Source organism: Macrotis lagotis, chromosome X (assembly GCF_037893015.1).
Source record: "Macrotis lagotis isolate mMagLag1 chromosome X, bilby.v1.9.chrom.fasta, whole genome shotgun sequence".
In the NCBI taxonomy this organism is placed as follows: domain Eukaryota; kingdom Metazoa; phylum Chordata; class Mammalia; order Peramelemorphia; family Peramelidae; genus Macrotis; species Macrotis lagotis.
Window position 1 is genome coordinate 83,981,009 of NC_133666.1, and position 20,421 is coordinate 84,001,429.

Below are 20,421 nucleotides of genomic sequence, written 5' to 3' on the forward strand. Positions count from 1 at the left end.
CTTTGTTGTGGTGTTATTTAGTTGTGTCCAACTTTTTGTGACTCCATTTGGGGTTTTCTAGGCAAAGCTATTGCAGTGCTTTTGCCTTTTCTTTTTCAGTTCACTTTACAAATGAGGAAACTGAGGCAAACAGGGTGAAATGCCCATGGGTCATATAGCTAGGAATTATCTGAGGCCAGATTTGAATTTGGGCACTCCTGACATCAGGGCTGGTGCTGTATTCCTTATCTATTTAGGTGTTGCTTTATAAAATGTAAATGTTATGCATTATTATTTTTTAACACAAAATGTCTTCTGTATTTTCTTCATCAGTTTTATTTTTTTTTCTATGTGTATAATACTTTCTGAAAACTTTCAGATTCATCATCTCTGAGCCTCACAATAATCATGAAAAGTGGACAGAATAGATGGTCACTTGTAATAGTAGTGGGTTCCCTAAAGAGGAAGAACATTGCCCAAGCTTTCCACAGATAATTTCAGAACTGCTCTTTGAACCCCTGTCTTCAGAGTTCTTTGACCTTTGTTTTTCCTACAGCATTTTGTTGGAGAACATATGTGGACGTTTTTCAAAGTTTTGAGTGACACACAGAAATTATTGCTATTATTACAGTTACAGACACACATTCACAGACACAGAAACATATATTTAGCTGCATAAAAAGTATAAAGATTTTTATTTTAAAGGAAAAGGGAATGATAAAAAAAACTAAACACATTCAGACTATAATACAACCTTAGAGAAGACCTAGATTCTACAACTGTCCTAAACATCTGCTCAACTGCATAGTGGGTCATGTGTACTTATAAAGTCATTTTGATACAGTCAGACAAGACAGGGGAGATTATAAACTTAATTGTTGGGGGGGGGGATCATGTTGTGGCCAGTTCTTTAGGACAAAAAGAGTGACAGGATATCTAAAGAGTCTGAACAGTGTTTATGAACTTCAGATGCTGAGAGCTACCAAATGGGTAGGAGATAGTAAATGTTTGCCTCAAAGAAATTGCTCCTGTTTTGGATTGTTGTTTGGCATTCCTCAGGTCAAAAATCAGGTCCAAAGTGGATAGGGAAGGTCATAAATGTTAGGGAAGGTGTAAGGAGAGGAGGGTGAGTGTGTGTGTGTGTGTGTGTGTGTGTGTGTGTGAGAGTGTGTGTGAAAGTTGTGTTGGAAGAGGTGATTTGGGGGTGGGTTTAAGCCTGAGAGGACTAGGGGAGCTCCAGGTTGTGAACCTCGAGGACCGGAGAGGGCCAGCAGCCCCAACAGAGACCGTGAATGTGCCAGGAGGGGTGAGTTTAGGGGCAAAGGTGCCGTGCAGCTGGGGAGGCCAAAGGGGCCTTTCCTTGGCGACGCCAGGTAGTCATGTGGAAGAGGAGACAGAGACAGGGAAGATGACAAAGATAGAGAAGCAGAGAGAGGCCTACCCGGAGAAGGAAAGACAGAGAGGCCTGCAGGGGCTTAGCAGGGAGGAGGGGGAGGAGGAGGAGGTCTGGGAGCTCTTTGCCCCTATGGGCGCTGAGCAGGGGGTGGGGCAGGCAAAGCCAGAGCCCATCTGGGGCCAAGGACTTAGCCCCAGTTGGCCCATTTCAGGAAGACCTCGGGAAGCCTTCTTTTGGAACTCCGAGGCCACATCCAAGAGCCTCCGGACAGGTAAAAGATTGTAGAGTGGAAGGCCAAAGCAGAGGCCAACGCGCAAGCGCACATCAAAACTCTCGCCCCTTCCCTTTATCCCCCTTTTCTTTGTCTTGGTCTGTTGGTCTTTCTTTCCTCCCCCCCACCAAGTTCTGCGCAGGCGCGGGAGGAATGAAGCTGCAGATCAACTGCGGCAAAGCCAGAGAGCGGTTTGTTTGTAGAGAGGTTTCGGCGCAAGCTCACACTAGCGCTCAGGCTCTCGCCCTCCCCTAGGTTCTGCTCAAAGGCAGACAGTGCTTGGTTGCGGAGCCGTTTCAGCAGATGGAGAGTGGGGTTGGGCGAAGAAGTAGCTGCGCAGGCTCACACCAGCGCTTTCTCCCAATCCATTCCTAGTCAGTTTTAAGCAGGCGCAGAAGGAGCGCTAATGCGACAGACAAGTGCCGGGGTTGTGGCGGGGAAGCTTTTGCACAGGCGCAGTCCAGCCAACTGGTCCCTCCCCTTCTCCTCAGGCTCCGCGCAGGCGCAGGAGGCCTGTGGTAAAGTTGCTGGCTGAGTCTGGGGGCTGTTCTTGCCGCCGGTGGTCTTGGGCTGAGTGGTGAGGGGTACCCAGCCGCGTGAACTGGTGTGGGAGGGAGTGTCTCGGGTTCTGGTGATCGCGAGGGGAAGGGGAGGTCTGCGTGGTGGCGCCTGGGGAGAACGGAGCCCCCGGGACGCTGACCATTACCGCCGCCTCCAAAGCATCTTGGCGTTCGCGGCCCTCCCCCCCTCCTTGCTCTCTGCCTGAGTCTTGGTGTTCGCGGCTCACTCGGTGCCCGCCACCTCTGTCGGACCTTTGCGTTCGTAGGTCTCCCCTAGTGCCCGCCACCTCTGCCCACCCTTGTATTCGTGGGCCTCCTCAGTGCCCTCCACCTTTGCCAGACCTTAGTGTTCGCGCCAAGCCCCCCACCCCCCGACCCTGTACGGGCCGCCTCAGTCGGCCCCCACCCTCAACCCTCCGCGGTGCCCGCCCCCCTCCCCGCGGTGGCCGCTGCCGGACTTGGACGTTCGCGGCCCCCCGGCGCCCGCCGCCCTCCTCCTCCGCGGGTCCGGGCGCCCCGCAGCCGGTGGGCGGCCGCCCCGTGTCAGCTGCGCCTCTCCGAGGAGCCGCGCCGTCAGGCTCCGAGGTAGGTGGGGGACGCGGGACGCGGCCGTCTGGGCTGCTCTACAACAGGGAGCCGGGGGTGGCCATGAGTCTGGGGGTCTGAGAGGAGGCGAGGACGGGCGGAGAGAGGCGGTGGCGGCGTCTGCGGCCGCGTCGGGCTCGGCGTGAGCGGCCCGGGGGAGGAGGACACAAGCAGCCTTAGCAGCGGGAGGAGGACACAAGCAGCCTTAGCAGCGGCGGCTGTCGCGGGGGGCGCCGGGCGGTCACTGACCCGCACCATGTCTAAGAGGAAAGAGGACGATTTCCCCATGGGGGCAGAGCACAAAAGAGCCAGGTCAGGGCTATCGCCGGGGCCGGGGCCAGGATCAGGAGCAGAGGGAACCTCGGAAGAGGAACCGGAAAGAGCTCCCCCTCCGAATCTGTCTCTTGGATGTTCTACTTCTCATTCGGTCTCCGGGGAATTTGGGGTCATTGAAAGTATCCAACTAGAGAACTTTATGGGCTATACCATGCTCGGACCTGTGAAATTTGGATCTAATATCAATTTTATGGTGGGAAACAGTGGGAAGAATGCGTTGTTAACAGCTCTTGTAGTTGGTCTTGGTGGAAAATCGTTAGGAACATCTTTGAAAGAGTTTATAAAAGATGGAGAGGCTTCTGCCCACATCTTAATCAAGTTAAGAAACAGAGGGGACTATGCTTTTAAACCTGATCTCTATGGGGACTCAATAACTGTGCACCAGCACATCAGAATGGATGGGAGTCCAACTTATGAACTAAAGAACCACTCAGGAAATGTGGTTTCTTCTAAGAAAGAGGACCTGATTGCCATTCTTGAACGTTTTAAGATACAGGTTGATAATCCAGTGTCTATTTTAAGGGAAGAGTTGAGCAGACAGTTAATGGATACCAGAAATGATGGTGACAGATATAAATTGTTTATGAAAGCAACTGAACTTGAACAGATGAGAGAAGACTACTCACAAATTATGGAGAGAAAAGCCAGAAACCAGCATCAGATAGAACAAGGAGAAGAGCAGCTTGAGGAGCTCAAACGTCAGGGCATAGAGATAGAAGAGCATTTTCAGAATATGGTTACCTTGAGAAAGAAATTGGAGGATTTGAAAAATGAAATGGCTTGGGCATTAGTGAGTAAAACTGAAAGAGAAATTGATACTATGATTGGTAACATAAATATTGGAGACCAACGTACTGTCATATTAAATCAAGAATTGGAGGCCTCAAAGATCAAATTTAGTGAAGCAGAAAAGAAGTATAGAACTATTCATGATAACATGCAAAAGTTAAGTGAAGAAGCTGCTGAATTAGAGCCCCAGTGTATTCAAGCAAGTGAGGATGCCATAAGAACAGACAGGGCCTATTGTCAAGCAGAGGCGTTCTATAATTATTCTGAAAATGAATTCAATAAATTAGACAAAATTTCAGAACAACTTAATAACCAAATTGATGAAATGAAAAAGAGCCTAGAACTAGCAGACTTGGAAAAACAGAACAAAATTTCCATTTTGAAGGAAAAGATTAGGAACTTTAAGGATCAGGAAGATGCACTTGTTGAAGAAATAAAACATCTTCATGAAGCTATAGAAAAAGATGATAAAGAACATTCTCAAATCAGGGAACAAGAATCATATATGCAGCAAATACTGAATGATGAACAAAGACAGCTAGACCAATTGAAAGACTGTAAAGCTGAGCCACTAAAACGATTTGGACCTCAGATCCCAGCCTTTCTTGAGGCTATTGAAGATGCCCATAGACAAGGTCTCTTTACTTATAAGCCTATAGGCCCACTGGGAACTTGTATTCGTGTTCGGGACCCTGAATTTTCTTTGGCTATTGAATCCTGCTTAAAGGGGCTGCTTCTTGCCTTTTTTTGTGACAACCACAATGATGAACAAATTCTCCAGGGACTGATGAAAAAGTTTTATCCATCAGGCTCTTCACGACCACAGATAATCACTTCAGCTTTTGAGTGTGAAGTTTATGATGTAGCAGATAGAATGGCTTATCACCCAGAATTTCCAACAGTTCTCACTGCTTTAGAAATAGACAATGCAGTGGTGGCCAATACTTTGATTGACATGAAGGGTATAGAGTCAATGCTTCTTATTAAAAGCAAGTCCTTGGCTTGTACAGTGATGCAGGCTCAGAGGCCCCCCAAGAACTGTACCAAAGTTTTAACTGCTGATGGTGATCAAGTGTTTGAGCGACATTATTACTCATGTGAAGAATTGAGGCCTATTTATCTGGGTGATATAGAAATGGAAATAAGTAATTTGGAGAAAGATGTGGAAAATAAAATCGAACAATTGTCAGCATTTCAGCAACATGTGTGTACACTTGAAAAGGATGTCAGGAAGAATCGAGAAACTATCGATAGTCATTATCAACATTTAAAAGAGATAAAGATTAAAGTAATAAGTTTCACTTCAGAAATAAAAGATCTTGAGGAAGAAGAACAAAACCAGTCAATAGATATCTCAATTCTGGAAGAGGAAGCTCAAGAAATTAAGGAAGAGATAAAAGAGGCTGAAGAAAAGATGAAATTTCGAAGGGAAGAGATGGAGAAATTAAGGCAACCAAAAATAGAAGCTGAACAGAGACATGAAGAACTTAAGTTGAAATATAGTCAGGTTTCCGAATTAGTAGAATCCATCAGGGGAGAACGAAACCGGGCTGCTTTAGAAGTGGACAACCAACACCAATCCATGCTGCATTATGAAAATAGGCTCAAGCAACACCTAGATTCTCTCCAAGTGAAAAAAGAAGAGCTAGCCATGAAAGAGAGAGACCTGGAAAGAGAGACAGCTCAAGCCAAATACATCTGCCCAGAGCGTAAAGAAGTTACACACACTGCCTCTGTTCTGGAAAGAGAAATTAATCTATTAAGACAGAGGATACAATCAGAAAACTACACTCACAGAAGCCGGGAAGATATAATGAGGCAGTACCAAGAGGCAAAAGAAAGATACCTAGATCTAGATAGTAAAGTGAAGAATCTGAAAAAACTTATTAAAACAATGGAAGACATATCAAAACAGAGATATGAAGCATACCAGAAACGCAGAAGGAATCTTTCTATACAAGGAAAATTGTATTTTGACAGTTTACTATCTCAGTGGTCCTTCCATGGGGATATTCACTTTGATCATACCAATGAGACACTTTCTGTAATGTTCAATCGTGGAGATTCTGCTTTCAGTGACTTGCGAACCACAGCAGGAGAGAGACATTACTTTTCAAACTTTTTGCTCATTGTTACATTGTGGTCCATCACAGAATCTCCTTTCAGATGCCTTGATACATTTGATGTCTGCTTGGACAATGACCACAGAAAAATTGCAATGGACATGATCCTCAGAATAGCCCATTCCCAGGAACACCTCCAGTTCATCCTGATCACTCCACAATACATGAGCTCTCTTCTTCCAAATTCACTAATTGAAGTTCTCCAGATTCCAGAACCTGAAAAAGATGGAGCAGCCCTGCCTTCCAAAGCAGTCAGTCCAGAAGAAGAAGATTGAATTTTTAATTTAATGTGATCGTGCTGTCTGCTCATTGTGGTGTTTTATATTTTTTTTTCTCAAAGTGTCTGCAGTGTAGTGTGAAAAATCTCCCTACTTTGAAGAAATAATGTTAATTAAAAGTATTTCAGAGAGGCAGTCAAGATGGCGGAGTAACAGGAAGAAGTATAGCATAACTCCTCTACCAGGACTCCTCCACAAAGATCTAGAAAGTACACCAGACCAAATTCTGACCAGGAAATCCAAGAAAAAAGTCACCAGCACTGGGCAGCTGAAGGAGAAAGACTGAGATCTTTGGACATTGGGGGTGGGGACTTACTAGAGCGTCTACAGCACCCAGGGACTGAAAGAAACTCGAGATTGGGCACCTGGGCAGGAAGCACCAGGTGAAATGAGAATAAGTTTGTTGTCCGTGTCATAACTGACTCCACTTTTTATTAATCTATTGTTTTGTGTTGAAGTGGTTTGGTGTTTGTTTTTTATAACTTGTTTTTCAATATTAAAATAAGTTTATGTATAGTATAGGTTGTTAAACAATGTGTTTTTAAACAACTGATAAAATATATGGGATATCTATTTATGGTAGCCCACCAATAGGGAAATTTTGTAAGCAACCTCACCATTAACTTATGTCATCAGGTATCAATGAAATCAATTTCTAAACAAATTTCTTCACCAGCCACCAATCCAAACTTGAGTATAATCAGCTAAAAATCCATAGCTAGACCTAGGAGAAACCACTGGAGGCCCCAGTCTTCAGCCTGTTCTTGGCTTAAGACTGAACTTGGCTTCTGAGAGCCAACTTGAGACTCAAACACCCACATCATGTTTGCTTGACGACACTGCTGATTGACTGACAGGGATTTGCAGAATTGCCAGCCAACTACCACATCCGGAGACAGACAACTTTCAGCTGGGCTGCGAGAAGGAACTTTTTCGTTGAATACCAGTTCGAGACATACTTAGTGACAAGCCCTAAGAAATCAAGTAAGTGGTTTGTTCATAGTGGGGTCAATGGGTATTTTTGGTTTTTTGCCCTAAAAGTTGATATAAACCAGGGATTGGCATATTATGCCCCATGGGTCCAATCTGGCCCTCCTCCTCCTCTTCCTCCCCCCTTTTTCCTTCTCCCTCTTTCTTGCTTCTCTTCTTCCTTTTTCTTTCTCTTCATTTTTCCTCCTTTCTCTTCTCCTTCTCTTCATCTTTTATCATCCTCTTCCTCATCATTATTTTCTATTAAATTCTTAAGAATGATTGGAACTTTAAAGGGAGTATCTCAGCCAGAAGGACTCAATTTTGTACTCGGTACATCAAAAACACAGGTTCTTGAAAGATTAACATTGTTTATTGTGATTTGTTTATTAATACTATGGCATTGTTTATTATGGCCCAACAGCAGTGAGTGAGAACAATCACAGATCACATTTTTTAGTCCATACGATCAAGGACTAGGCCAAGACCTAGGCAATTATGTGGAACTTCCACCTGCTTTTAGTTTCCACAGGCTACTGGGAAGATAGATACTTAAGATCAAGTCAATAAAATCTCTAAGGTTACAAACACTACTGATTAGAAAGCAGTCTTTAGAAAGGCAGTGAATTAGTTAAATGTTGGCCAAGGAAAATTCATCCTGCATTGGTGGGCAAGTTTAAATTTGTTTTTCCACTTCCTATTGATTTCGAAAAAAGCAACAAATTCTCACTGAAAGTCAGAATGTGATGTAGTACAGCCCCCAGACCAGCAGGTAATTCTACTGGAGATCACTGGGCTGGGGCAATGGAATACAATCTGGATCACAGATGGACTTGGGAAATGGTTTCAGGATTCCTGAAAAGAATTACATGCAAAGATTGTTGTATTTTTTCTTTCTTTTTTTTACAGATGTGTATGTGCTGTGATTTCATCATTGGTGCCTTCGTGACTCTACTGCTGCTCATCCTTGCATATTTCATCGCATACCTTATCCTATATATCACTTCAAGAGAACCTTCTTGCAGCCCTTTGCAACCAAGAATGACTTCACCCTCTGGTTGGTTTTTCGATATCTAACTGTTCCTGTAAATCACAATTGTGAAAGCAGGATACACAAATAAAAAACATTGCTAATATGAGAGTGGGAACTACCACCTACGTAAACACCCCATTGGAAACAGAGGGGTTACAACCTTTAGACTTGCCAAAGACACAAAAAAAACCTCACCAAGATTGCTTAAGTATCACTGAGAGGTTGTGCAGGCAATCAAAGATTTTAGCCATGTCTGGCCTGATGAGAAACAAGTAGCGATGGACATGATAGTGTTCACCAGACAGAAAATTGCAGGGCATTGGCTTGAAATCAGAAGAAATTAAGAGGCCTCATAATTTGTTCTTATTCCTGGCTTGGTCTTCTGAGGGCTTGCCAGGGGAAAACATAGGAAAATGGAAAGACCTATTGTCACTGTATTAGGAACATATTTTAAAATGTGTTAATGCTAAGTGTAATATTGATGCTTATGTGTACCATATGTTCTAACTCTAAATGTTATAAACATTGAGTGTTTGGAATTGCTATTTGGATTCTATTAGTGGTAATTACAATATTATTTATAGACCATCCTAGATGACTGCTGGGATAGCTAGCAGCCAGAGGGTAGAATGTAGTGAGAATACATTTGTTACCTGATATAACTTACTCTGTTTTTTATTAGGCCACAATTTTTTGATGAAGTATTCTTATGTTTGTTTTTTGTAGCTTCTCTTTCAATATTAAGACAAGCATATTTTGTTTTTAAGTTGGTAAACTGTGTATCTTCATAAACAACTGATAAATATATGTGTCCATTTAGGACAGACCACCAATGGAAAAATTTGGTAAACAACCTCAGTATTAGTTTATGTCCTCAGATATCAGTCTGTGGATAAGGGAAGAGTTCATGACTAAACCAGAGATAGAGTGGATCAGGGGAGGTTTAATGCATAATTAAATGCATTTACATTAAATTAAAAAGATTTCATTGAAACAAAACCAAACCAATACAGGCAAAATTAGAAGGAAAACAGGAAACTGGGGGAAAATATTTTATAAATTTCTCTGTTAAAGTTTTCAATTCTTAAATGTATAGGGAACAGAGCAAAATTTGTAAAAATAAAAGCCATTCCCCAGTTGATAAATGGTCAAAGGTTATGAACAGGCAATTTTCAAATAAAAAATAAATGTTTTCAGTGGTCATAAAATATTCTAAATCATTAATAATTAGAGAAATGAAAATTAAAGCAAATCTGAGGTATTCCCTCACACCCATCAGATTGATTAACAAGACAGAAAAGGAAAATAACATCCTGAAGGAGAAAGTAGGGAAATAAGGACACTAATGCATTGTTGGTGGAGCTGTGAACTAGTCCAGCCATTCTGGAGAATGATTTGGAAGTGTGCCAAAAGGGCTATAAAATTGCTTATACCTTTTGACTTACAATACCACTACTAGGTCTGTACTGTTCAAGATATCAAAGAAAATGTCAAAGGACCAAAATACAGCAGATCTTTTTGTGGAGGCAATAAACTGGAACCTGAGAGGGTATCCATCAACTGGAGAATGGCTGAACAAATGTGATATATGATTGTGATGGAATTCTATTGTGCTTTAAGAAATGATGAAAAACATGGTTTCAGAAAAATCTGAGTATGTTATTATGTCCTGATACAAAGTAAAGTGACATTGTAGAACACTGTACACAGTAACAATAATATTGTAAAATAACCAACTGTGAAAGATTTAGCTACTCTCAAGACAATGATCCAAAACAGTTCCAAAGGACTCATGATGAAAAATTCAATCCAACTCCACAGAGAGAGAACTGATAAAAACTGTAGATTGAAGCATATTTTTTCACTATTTTTCCCTTTTTTTCTGCAACATGACTACATGTGGAAATATGTTTTGCATGGCTTCATGTGTATAATGAGGCAATGCATTGGGTGGAGGGAGGGAGGAGGGAGGAAGAGAATTTGGGACTGAAAAAATTAAACAGTTATACTAATGTTTGCATGTTGTTAGTGAATAAAGTTTCATTGTTAGCATTAAGAAGTATCACATTCATGTTTCTGTCATGCTGGCTAGCATGTGTAATGGTAAATTGGTTGGGCCATTGGAACAGACAGCTATCCCAGGGAATCCCTGAGTTAGTGCAAGGTGCAGATAGTATCCAGCAGCTCTTGTCACCCACTACCCTATTCTAGATCAGACTGAGCAGGAGTGTTGGGGTGGTGGAGAGGAGGGGTCGGTCACTGGCAGGCTACTTGACTGTGTCCTGAGTATGGAACAAATTGGGAAACAAACAGTAACTCCGTGGCTCTGACACCAGGAGCAGATCAATGACTCAGTTCCAGCTTCCAGGCCAGGGTGAAAGCCTGCAGTGGAATAAGCATATCAGGAGTCCCAGGCCAAAGGGGAGCCTGTAGTAAAGCCTCCTAGCCGTCAAAGAGCAGCTGAGTTCACCTGAATTCTCCTGAAACTGCCCCCAATCCAGTCATTCTCAAACTGGGTCAGGAACTTACAGAATTCAGACCAGGAGATGAGTGGGTGAACTTTGCTCTAGATCACATCCCAGTGGGAGCACTGAAAGCTTGTACTCCCCTGGGGTCCCAAAAGATGCCTACTGTCCCCTGAGAATAGTTCCCAAAGAAATGCTTCTCTGTGATCACAGTGGCTATTCCAGCCTTTTTTACTTCAGCTGAAGCATAATAGATTCTCCTCCATACACTTATTTTAATTGTGTGTGTATATATATCTATTTCAGATGTGTTCCCTGTAAAACCACATATTGTTAGATTTGGGATTCTAAGCATTCTGCTATCTTTCTATTTTTGGATGGTGGGGGTGGGGGTGTCATCCCATTCACACTCTCAGTTATGATTGCACTGAGCATCTGTTACAATCCTGCTCCTCCTCCCTCCTTCCCTGCCTAGCTCCAGGAATTGAAGCAGTTTCCAAAAATGGCAGCAGTAAGATAAACCATCCTGCAGCAGGGGCCACTTGTGGGGAGATGTGGAGGGTGTTGGTTGGAATGGCAGATTGGAGAGAGGCTGGAGAGCAGGTGGTCATCTCAGTGGTAAGATAAAAAAAGACCTTGACTTGTAGGAGCTCAAATTCAAAAGGTGATAACCCCTAAACTTTCGTCCTATGTTGGTTTAATGCAAGAGTTACAAGTCTCTTTTTACTTCCTGTCACAGTCTCTTTTTCTGGAAAGGGCATCTCCTGTTTGGGAGTCCAAACTCCCATAGATCAACTCACTGATTATACCTACCAGTAGCCTCCATTACTTTGTAGAAATAAAATAACCTTTGCCAAGAAATGAAACTACTTCCATGAGGCAGAAGGGTAGAGAATAGGTCATTGGGACATGATGATTCTCTTTGAAGAAGCTATTAATGAATAAGTATATGGCTGTATCAGGCCTAGCAATCTGGAAAAAAGAAAGATATGGGATCTAGGGATCTACCCATGATCACTCCCTAGATATCTGATTCATTTACATGATTTTTTAAAGTGGAATTTTTTATTATATTATTGACTTTTTGATCATATCCATTTTTGAATATATTCTTCCCGGTTGCCCTATCCAGTTAACCATTCCTTTTGAGATATTGAAAAAAAAGAAAAAAACCAATGCAATTCAGTTCACTTTATATAGCATTTGGTTTTTAATTCTCTAATGTACTATAATATTGAGTATCAGAGTTGAGTATATTATTGAATATCAGTTCACACATACACACACTCAGATCCAATTCATGTACATGTCTTGGCATCACCTCCCAGATGTCATGGTCTTCTTCAAGATTGAAGGACAAACAACAACTAACACTGTGTCCTAGGCAATTTACACTATTATTTTATTGGAAACTGACAACAAATTTTACAGTTGAAGAAACTGAGGTAGATAGAGGTTAACTGACTTGTCCTATTTCTCATCCAGCTAGTAATTGTTTTACAGTTGAAGAAACTGAGGTAGATAGAGGTTAACTGACTTGTCCTATTTCCCATCCAGCTAGTAATTGTTTGAGGTTGCATTTGAATTCAGACCTTCCTGACTCCAGACCTAACTAGCTGCTACAACACATTGTGGTAGCTGACTATCATAAAATATTATTGTCAGAAGAAATGACAAACATGAATTCGGGGAGATTTGGGAATATTTCTAGGATTCAATACAGTTTAAAATAAGCAAAATCAGCAACACAGCACAAATCCTGATTGCAACAACATAAATGAAAAAGAAGAGTAAACCCTAAATGTTGAATAATTATAATGATCAAAGTTGGTCCTAGAGAGGATTTCAGGAAATGTACATTCCTCCATTACAGAGGTGAGGGACTATGGGTGTGGAACACTGTTTACATTTACTGTCATAAATAGTCAAGATATTAATTTTATTTTTTCCTCACTTTTTCATCTCTGTAACAAAGGATGGATGTTGGATAGAGAGTAAGGAAGGATCCTTTCATAATGAATGTGATGTTAAGTGGTATCTATGGACATGGTATGTTAAAAAAATAGTGTTCATTGAATGAAACATTTTTTTTCTACTGGACATATTTTGTTCCAGTTATAAACCAAATGGTAGACAGAGTTGGACCCAGAGTAGAAAAAAACAACCTGAGTTCAAATTCATTCTAAGCGCTTATTGTCTGTGAGACTGTGGACAAGTCATTTAACCTATCTTTGTAAAATGGGAATAAGAACTCCTACAATGACAGGATTGTGAGGATAATAATTGTGAAGTGCTTAACAAAATATCCAACTAAATGTTACTTATCATTATTTGTAGTATAAGGACCTTTTTTGTTAAAAGGCCATAATTTTATTTTTTTCAAGGTTAAGTGACTTACCCAAGGTCACACAGCTAGGTAGTTATTAAGTGTTTTAGGTCATATTTGGCCTCAGATTTGAACTTCCATCCTCCTAACTCCGGGGCTGGTGTTCTACCCACTGCACTATCTAGCTGTTCAGTCCTCTGTGATGTATTGGGGGACAATCAGAAAATGGCAGTGACCTTCCCCCTCAGCAAGACTGCCTGTCTTCATTCCTTTTCCTCTACTTTTGAAAGCTCTGGTGTGGTCTATATTATCATTTAGACAGAGGGTTGCACCCCAAGCAGAGCACTCTAGACTGTCTTTTCCATCTTCTGAATTCCAAGTGACACACTTAGAGAAGATGAGCAGGACTGGGGCTCTGTTCTAAAGAGAAAGGCTCTTTTTCTTCCTCAGCATGTTTGTTCACTTGAATTGGGCTAGTCCATGGAGAAGCTTGTCCTGTCTCCTGGATTCAACTTTTTATACTGAATTTTAGGCAATTTTAGTTGTTGAATCCAAATGAACAACATTTTAGGCTGCTAAGAATAATGTAGAATAGGTAGAAATGTAAAAGGTTGACCTTGGCTTCTAAAAATTAACTGGACAAGGAAAGGGTGAAGGAGCTGGGATACTAATCCATTTGAAAAAGTTGGAGAGTTTTAGAGTTATCCAGGGTACATGGCATCCAGAAAAGCCAATTTTATCCTAGCCTCTTCTAATAAAAGAAAAATAGTGTCCAGATTATAGAAACTGACTTCCTCCATCCGTCATCACCCTCCATGAGGCATAGAAATATATGAAACTCACTTTGGAAATAAGCCTGAGAAGCAGTGGTAACAAGGAAGATTCACAAGTCAAATGAGGAAGGGGACAATCTTACTGCTATATTCATTCTTCCTTGAGAAGCATTGCACCTGAGTCCAGACACTCCATTTCACTGCACTTTGGTTTAGTCTCATAGACTTTATGAGTACTTTGCTTCTTGGCTTACTCTCTTTCCCCTCAACCATATAGGAACTATATGATTATAGAAAGTCCTCTGTTGCAATTTTGTCTTTGTATCAATAGCTCCTAGCACATATAGTAGAAGTTTAATAATTACTTGTTGCTCAATCCATATTGCCTGATCCATACAATGAATATGTGTATGATATTTAAAAATAGAGAGAATACATTATTTAAAAACAAATTACAAAAGCTAACTTAATATATAATAAGCAAATCTTCCAAAGGAAAAAAGCCAGACATTCATCACAAATTATTGAGTGATTTTTGTGCCAAGAATTCAAGCTTTCCAGAACATACATTTTTCTCATTTCATGACTTTGCAATAATTTATCCTCATTTTCACATGATAGAACACTACAAATAATAATTTTGGACAGTTATATATGTTTCAGTTAAGTGCTATGTATGGAATATTAATATTACTTTTTACAGCTCACAAATGTCTAAAAAATTTTGTAGCATTAGAGGTGTTAACAGGGTGCTCAAAAGATTCCCTTTTCTTTGGTTTTTGCAAGACAAGGGGTTAAGTGACTTGCCCAAAGTCACACAGCTAAGTATTAAGTATCTAAGGTCACATTTGAACTCAGGTCCTCCTGACTCCAGGCCCATTTCTCTATCCACCAGAGCACCTGCCTCTTAACTTGAAACATCCTTAAAGATAAGTTCAAAATTCTGTTGTTCCATATCACAGAAGACAATTGGAATCATTAATTCCCTAATATTCAACACTTAATCAAGAAGATAGTTCAATGTTCATTTGCCAATGGACAAGATGAGATCTGATGGTTACAAAAACCAATTTCAGGTACTCTTGGTTCCTTTATGATTAGGTTACAATTCTGTCTCTGACATATATGCTTGAGTTTGATTCTAGTTAATTTGATGTCATTATCACCATTTAATTGATGCAGATCAAAACCTCTATAACTCTAAAAAAGTGATCTCCAAATGCCTTTAATCATGCATCTTTTTAGTGACAAATTTTGAGTATCACACTCCCAACATACATCTCTTTATGTGCTAAGTATATATGTGTACTGCTTAATTGTGATATTATGTGCATATTCAAATATAAAAATAGAAATTTGAAAAAACTAAGATAAAATGATATTTTGAATTATGTGAATCTCTTCACCTCTCTGTGTCTCAGTTTTCTTCTGTATAAAATGAGGGAGTTGGATCAGATTACCATTTCCCTCTGCCCCCTTCCCCCAAAGCTCCCATTAGCCAAGGGTGCCTTTCCAGCTCCTGGTTTCATGATGCTATGATATTATAACCTTCTGATTCCTCAGTAGACCATACTTACTATTATTCAGACCAAGTGAGAGTATGTGTTAATTCAAATAGTAAGTATTTGGAAAGGCCAATTTTTTTTGAGAAAAAATCATAATTTCTAATATTTTCTTATATGTCAGTGGACTGTCTTGCATATATATCTCTCTCTTATGGGAAAGCCCACTTTAGAGACCAATAACTTAGCAGATGGTCTTTGAGACTTAAAAATATTCCATTTCCTTGTGGCCAATCTGATGATCAACTTCTTTGTCCTTGGTCAAACTGATCTTTGATTAACCTGTTACTGAGTTAGGTTCCCAGAACACAATGAGCTTGCCTAGAGTCACACAGTTTGAGACTGGCTTTGATAATTTAAATTTTATCTACTAAAATGGCATTTTCAAAAATATCTGTAGCACTTACTACAGATGTTTGGACTTTTTTCCATACAACACTATTTCCTCAAGTTTGTGCCCTTGCAATTGGCCCTGTGCCATTTCCAAATCCTCATCTTTGCTTTTGGGAGCTATAGTTTCCTTTAAAAAATCAACTGAAGGGGGGCAGCTAGGTGGTACAGTGGACAGAGCACCAGCCCTGGAGTCAGGAGACCCGAGTTCAAATTCAGCCTCAGACAATTAATAATGGCTTAGCCATGTGACCTTGGGAAAGTCTCAACCTCATTGCCTTGAATAAATTTTGGGGTGGCTAGGTGGCACAGAGGATAGAGCACTGGCCCTGGAGTCAGGAGGACCTGAGTCCAAATCTGACCTCAGATATTTAATAATTGTCTAGCTGTGTGACACTGGGCAAGTCACTTAACCCCATTGCCATAAAGAAATAAATTTTTTAAAAAATCAACTGAAGGGGAGCCTCCAGCAGGAGGTCTTTCCAGATGCACCCCTGCTAGTGCTCATGTCCACCTTCCCAAAACTATCTTGTATTCATTATCTTGTTTCAATTCCATCAGGACACGTGGATTGAAGGTCAACAAACTCTGGCCTGCAGGGCAAATCCTGTCTGAAATATATTAACATTTCAAAAAAATGTAAAAAAAAATCATTCTTAGTTCAGCAGGCCATACAAAAGCAGATGGCCACTAGACTGGCTCTTGAATTATTGTTGGCTAAGTAAAACCCTGTTAAAACTGTCTATGTTTTTATCTTCCAGATGGATGCCAAGGACATTTGTCTTTGAAATACAAATATTCTCTTAATTTGAGCTTCCCTATGACTGTGTAGGTTTTACCATCTGCCCAGTCACAAGCTCTCCATTTCAATGAGATCACCAGTTCATCACCTTCCACATTTATTCAATCTAGTGCAAAATCTTTCTATTTCTACTTTTACAACATTTCTCCTATAAGACCCTTTCTCTACAATCACTAATCATCTCATAATCAGCCCTAGTGCTAGCCATCATCACTTTTTATTTGGATTATTGCAATAATGATAGGGTTGATCTCCCTGGTTCATCTCTCCTCATTCTAATCCATCAACCATTGAGTTGCCAAGATGATTTTTTTGAAATGTGGGTCTGAAAATGCTACTCCTTTGATCAGTGAGCTCCAGTAGTTGTCTCAGAACTCAGATGTTCCTTGGAGCCACCAAATCTGCATTCACTTTTAACACTAAGCTTGAAAATACCAGAGGAAGGACAAAGTCAGGGCATTAGGGACAGAGGGGAAGGGTGTAGCAACTAGAATTTCTCCATACATTCAAATACTGGACAAGAAAATAACAGGGAATAAATGGAATGTTCAGCTGGGACTGGATCTTCAGTGAAGAATTTTCCATACTACTTCTAGTACATACTACTCCCAAGTACATCAGGGAGAAATGACTTCCTAGGGTCATGAAGTATCAAAGGCTGGAATTCCCCTTCCCCCCATCAGCTCTATCCACAATTCTATGAGGTCAGGTATATGGAATTGTCATTAGAATAGTATGGTTAAAAAAAAAAACAACTTTGGAGGGGTGGCTAGGTGGTGCAGTGGATAAAGCACTGCCCTGGAGTCAGGAATATCTGAGTTAAAATCCAGCCTCAGACACTTAATAATTACCTAGCTGTGTGGCCTTGGGCAAGCCACTTAACCCCATTTGCCTTGCAAAAACCTAAAAAAAAAACTTTGGAACAAGAGAAAAGACTTTTTTGGTGGAAATGACCAATCACCCTAGAGACTGAAAAATCAACTTTAAATTCTTCCTCTTACAATTATACCTGCATCATTTGGGTCAAGTCACTTGGCCTCCATTTTCTCATCTAGTCCAATGCCCTCATTTTGCGGATGAGAAAATGGAGGACAAATGATTTGGTGCAAGTGATGATGTTTTAAGTGTTAGAAAAATTGTAGCATCAGAACATCTCTCCATTCACTTAATTCTCAGCTTTCTGAAGATTTATTAACTGGCTAGTCTATACAAAAAGCTCAAAAGCATTTTGGCTTTTTCCATGTATTATTAGTTCTCAAAGGCCTGCATCCAAAGTCAAATATGTATGAAGATAAAAAAAAAAAAACTCCACCAAATTTAGTTAGAAGAGAATCTACCCTTATAAAATTTGGGAAAGGAGGCCATGAGACTTGGTACTTTCAAATGAGGGCTTCCCTTCCTAGATGGAGGGATGGAAAGAAGGACCTTGAAGGAGCAATTGAAAGGGCAGAAGTAGAGAATGCATTTCTTGAATCAAACTTACTCAAGAAGTAAATCTGAGGGTTAATGTGACATGTGGAATTTAAGCTTCTTGAGAGCAGGGACTATTTTTTCTCTTGATGTCTCTGCCTTGCTGAATTGAAAGGAAAATTTAAGTTGTTAGAGACATTTTTCTAAAAGTAAGATCTGTGAATGAGAATAAAGCCAATGCAAATAATCAAGGGCCCATAACTGACTCCTAAGACTACCAATCAAATGTCATCTCACTGATAAAGAACCATGGAAACGAATGAAACCTGAGATTGGGGAGCCAAGGTGTATTCATTTGTGTGCACTATTCTTATTTACTTCCAGATGATTTGGTTTTCAGAGACAGCACTTTTCCCAAGATATATTTGCACATAACCTCCTAAAAGGAGTGAGTTTGCTCTTCATATATATCTAAAAATTCCAATACACCAATTTTGATTCTTTACTAGCTTGCTAGAGAAAAGAAGAACATATTGGAAACAATTAGGTCCTGTCATCACAACCTAATTTTTGAGAAATCCTTAGTTGTATGTAGACAGGATATGACTGAAAAGGCAAAAAGCAGCACAGGATGGCAAAGTTCCAAGGAGATAACAACCTCCTACCCCTCTTTCCTCCTCCATGCTCAGCTCATGTATTGAAGAGCGCAGATGAACTATTGTCCAAAGCAATGACACTTTCATTTCCCTCCCAGAAATTGTAGGAAAAGTTCCATAATTCTGACTTCACTAACTGAAAATTGATGGCAATTTAGTTTGAGTTGGACATTGACAAGCTCCTAGAGTATCTCCAGAAAATAGACACTAAATGAGGATAGGAAAATAGGTGTGTTTATCATAAGACTTGGGTGGGAGGGCATCTAAGTGGCACAGTTGGTAAAGCAACTGGCCTAGGAGTCAGGTGGCTCTGAGTTCAAATGTGACCTCAGACACTTAATAATTTCTTAGCTGTGTGACCTTGGACAAGTCACTTAACCCCATGGCCTTGCAAAAATTAAAAAAAAATATTTGAGTAGGGAGGGGAAATGAATTGTGGTCACTATCTTCAAATATTTATCAAGCTGCCCTGGGAAGAGAGATTGGATTTGCTTCTCTTGTCCTCAAAGAAATGAACTAGGATGAGTTGGACAGATAGTTTACATGGAAAGAGACATTGGCTTGCTGGAAAGAAAAGCTTCCTCAAAATAATGCGACTTGTACAGAGATAGAATATGATACCATGAGATGTAATAAGCTCCCATCTCTTCAAGACAGGAAGTCTTCCAGTAGAGGCTCCATTGATTCTTTAGCGGTGATCATGTAGAGAAAATTCTTAGTAAGGCTGGACTAACTGAAATCTGAGATTTCTTCCAACTGAGATTCTATCCCTGAAGTTAAACTTTTGTATAAGTCAGGAAAAAAAGGGGTCACTAAGTAAAATTTTTTAAAAAATTTACATATATGTATAGATGCATGTAAAAGTGTACACCCAAGTACATACATACACACACTTACAAATACTTCTTTCAATGGAATGAGTAGCCAGAAGAGATTATGACTTTAAAATTGCCTGACTGGGGCCATCTCACTCTCTCTGAGTTCTCTTTCCAGCTATATCCAGAGGCTAAAAAATCGGACTAAACCAAGGAGCTTTGGAAGAGGGGCTTTCTTCTTTCTGTCTCTCACTTTCCCTTTTGCTCCTTGACTTGACCAAAATGGTCCTGTGCTGTTTCTGTCCTATTTCTTTTGTTCTTCTCCATTTCTAGGTGCCTGCACCTTTCCCTATAGGACCTCAGAGCTCAAACCTTAGAGCCAGGATTCCAGATGGGATGCCACACAACCCCCAAAGAAGCCCTCAGAAATGAGAGTTACTTGGGACTGGAACCCAAGATGGGTTTGGGACTACGAGCTAAGCTATGAATTCCATAGAGACTGAGGTGGTATGGGGTGGTGGTGGAGGAAGAGTAGATGATGTTTTCCATCTGTTATGGACTAAGTTTATATGTTTTTGATTATACCATTGACACAAATGTTTCTTTGCAAAAACTCACTTCACTGTTAGTGGAGAAATGGAACTGAAACACAAGGGACCCACACCCTTCCCTTGAAAAAATACCATTGGTAGGAACTGGAGTCATTTTCAGAAGGCATAGGAAGTCTTGTTCCCCCTGGGGCATAGTGGAGGATACTGGAGGTAGGGTTACATACAATATACATAACCTTCAGTCAGTGTGGGTCCAAGTAATTAGTGTCTGATATAAAATTGGGCTCTTTGCCTTTGTGGAAAACCCTAGAGAGATTCTCTGCCTAAAACTTTTGATTTAAAGTATCCTAGA

The 20,421-nt window shown here is 40.6% G+C and overlaps 1 pseudogene; it reads left to right on the forward strand.

Moving 5' to 3' along the window:
• The first annotated feature begins 2,770 nt into the window (after positions 1–2,770).
• Positions 2,771–10,363, forward strand: LOC141497961 (structural maintenance of chromosomes protein 6 pseudogene; annotated as a pseudogene).
• Positions 10,364–20,421: the final 10,058 nt, after the last annotated feature.